The 3,185-nt window shown below is 44.1% G+C and overlaps 1 non-coding gene across 1 annotated transcript; it reads left to right on the forward strand.

Moving 5' to 3' along the window:
- The first annotated feature begins 267 nt into the window (after positions 1-267).
- On the forward strand, positions 268-382 carry LOC114923767. The gene has a single exon (XR_003810703.1). It is a non-coding gene; the product is annotated as a U5 spliceosomal RNA (small nuclear RNA).
- Positions 383-3,185: the final 2,803 nt, after the last annotated feature.

Here is a 3,185-nt window from a genome sequence, read left to right on the forward strand (position 1 = left end):
AACTGGGCGGGGAGGCGGGAAGATTGAGGAGCTTCATTTGCATTTGCTTCAACCGTGATGCTTTGCGGAGAGGAAAGGCTGCGACTCTCCCGCGATGTATGCCCCGTTTCGCTCCGTGCGAAACTCCCGGTTCTGAAACCAGGCGGGAATGTTCGAAAAGGTCTTCTTATTAACTCACGGACACGTATTTGTGCGCGGTGGCGCGGGACGCCGTAACCTCAGTATCAATCGCCGCCGTAGGGATGGGTGTCGGCGGCGACAAAAGGTATACTCTGGTTTCTCTTCAGATCGTATAAATCTTTCGCCTTTTACTAAAGATTTCCGTGGAGAGGAGCATTTATGAGTTTTCATTAATTTTTTGAGGCCCTGCTTCGGTAGGGCTACATTTGCACGGTTCAAAAATAGAAAGGAATTTATGGGGCATTGTGCCTATTCAGCATCTTGATGTTCCCGTTCATGACAATTATTGTTTATTTGCATAATTGTTGATGGGTGAGAAAGGAGATACCTTTTGTGTGTGTGTGTGTTTCTCTTAGTAAGGGATAGTCCCTGATTTACAATACTTTGTTTAGCGACCATTTCACTTATAACAGTTCATTTAGTGCAGTGGTTCTCAACCTGTGGGTCGGGACCCCATTTGGGGTCGATCGACCATTTCATGGGGGTCGCCAAGTAAGGCTGTCTGCCATTTTTTTTGTCCGCCATTTTTTTGCCCACCATTTTTTTCCCCTTTTCCGGCGGGTGCCTTATCTCCCTTGGGCTGGGCCAGCTGGTGGTCGGCCTGCTCCGTCTCTGCCGCTTGCCAGCTACGCCTCGGCCGGCGCAGGGGGCGGGTCCACGCATGCGCGGCGCTCCCGGGCAGGGAAAGTCCTCGACTTACGACTGGTTGGGTAGTCCTCGACTTACGACCGGTTTAGTCCTTGACTTACGACTGGTTTAGTCCTTGACTTACGACCGGTTGGGGTCGTGGCATTAAAAAGGTTGAGAACCACTGATTTAGTGCATGGGTGTCAAACTCACCACATCACTTGACGTGTTGCAAGGTATGATACGTGACTTTTTCCCCAGTTTCGGCATGACACATTCGGCCCGTGGACCGGCAGTTTGACACCCCTGATTTAGTGACTGTTTGAATGGCACTGAAAAAATTGATATGATCATTTTTTCACACTTATGACCGTTGCAGCATTCCTGTGATCATGTGATTTACATTTGGCATGCAAGACAACTGGTTTGTATTTATGACGGTTGCTGCGTCCCCTTTTGCGATCCCCTTTTGCGATCTTCTGACAAGCAAAGTCAATGGGGAAGCCCGATTCACTTAACAATCATGTTATTAATTGAACAACTGTAGTGGTCCACTTAACAAATTTGGCAAGAAAAGTCGTACAATGGGGCAAAACTCACTTAACAAATTTCTCGCTTAGCAACATCAATTTGGGGGCTCAATTGTGGTTGTAAGCTGAAGACAACCTGTACTGTACCTGATTTACCGGATAATCTAGGAATTGTCTTGCTTCTTTGCATTTGGCTGGATATCAAAGGGGTAAAATTTCTCAATGGAACATGTGGATAAACAAAGCAATAAAGCAAAATGGATTTGCTTTTCTATACTGCTTTTCTTCATATATTTTTTTTTACAAAAAAAACCCGATTGGGTAAAATGGATTCATTTAATGGCTATGAGGTTCATTTAACAACCGTCACCAGAAATGCTAGAAAATCAGGTCTGGTCACATGGTGACTCATGTAACAACCGTAATTTATGACCATAATTCCGAGCACAATTATGGTCGTAAGCCAAGGACTACCTCTAGATTGGGTTCAGATAAAGAAATTCATCAATACTGGCAGGTTTTTCTTTAAAGATTGGCATGAGCAATTTACCGGAAAATACGGGTAGAATCGGGATTTTGACTTTAAAAGCAATAGCTATGCAACAATTTTTCCAGCAATATCTCCAGTGGCAGCATGTTCTAATAGCCAGATAGACACGAGCCAGCTGTTTTGAGATGTTTTCCTCCTTGATTGGCATCTGTATCAGAAGAAAACCTATAACATACTGTATCTTCATCAAAAGCTCAGAAATATTTTTAAAATGGACATCGCTGCCATATTTCAAACATGGGCTAAAGAACTGTAACCACCAATAAAGCGCCATCATTGGATTCGGGTCCTTAAGAATGATAACAGGGTGCAGATAATCTTTGATTTACAACCATTTATTTAGTGACAATTTGAAGTTACAACGGCACTGAAAAAAGTGACTTATGATCAGTTTCCACACTTACGACCGTTGCAGTATCCCTCTGGTCACGTCATCAAAATTCAGACGCTTGGCAATTGACTCATACTTGTGATGGTTGCAGTGTCCCGGGGTCACACGATCCCCTTTTGCAACCTTATGACAAGCAAACTCAATGGGGATGCCAGATTCACTTAACAACTTTAATAGCTGCAGTGATTCACTTAACAACTTTAACAGCTGCAGTGATTCACTTAACAACTTGGCAAGTGGACAATCACCTAAATATGAGCCAGCAGTGTGCTGCAGCTGCCAAAAAGGCCAACACAGTGCTGGGCTGCATTAACAGAGGGATAGAATCAAGATCACGTGAAGTGTTAATATCACTTTACAATGCCTTGGTAAGGCCACACTTGGAATACTGCATCCAGTTTTGGTCACCACGATGTAAGAAAGATGTTGAGACTCTAGAAAGAGTACAGAGAAGAGCCACAAAGATGATTAGGGGACTGGAGGCTAAAGCATATAAGGAACGGCTGCTGGAATTGGGCATTTCTAGTTTAATGAAGAGAAGGACGAGGGGGGACACGATAGCAGTGTTCCAATATCTCAGGGGCTGCCATAAAGAAGAGGGAGTCAAGCTATTTTCCAAAGCGCCTGGAGGCAGGACAAGAAGCAACCGGTGGAAACTAATCAAGGAGAGAAGCAATCTAGAACTAAGGAGAAACTTCCTGACAGTGAGAACAATGAACCAGTGGAACAACCTGCCTCCAGAAGCGGTGAATGCTCCAACACTGGAAGTTTTTAAGAAGAGACTGGACAGCCATTTGTCCGAAATGGTATAGGGTTTCCTGCCTGAGCAGGGGGTTGGACTAGATGACCTCCAAGGTCCCTTCCAACTTTACTATTATTATTATTATTATTATTATTATTATTATTA

This window comes from Protobothrops mucrosquamatus, unplaced genomic scaffold (genome assembly GCF_001527695.2).
Source record: "Protobothrops mucrosquamatus isolate PMUCROS unplaced genomic scaffold, P.Mucros_1.0 scaffold11430, whole genome shotgun sequence".
Classification (NCBI taxonomy): domain Eukaryota; kingdom Metazoa; phylum Chordata; class Lepidosauria; order Squamata; family Viperidae; genus Protobothrops; species Protobothrops mucrosquamatus.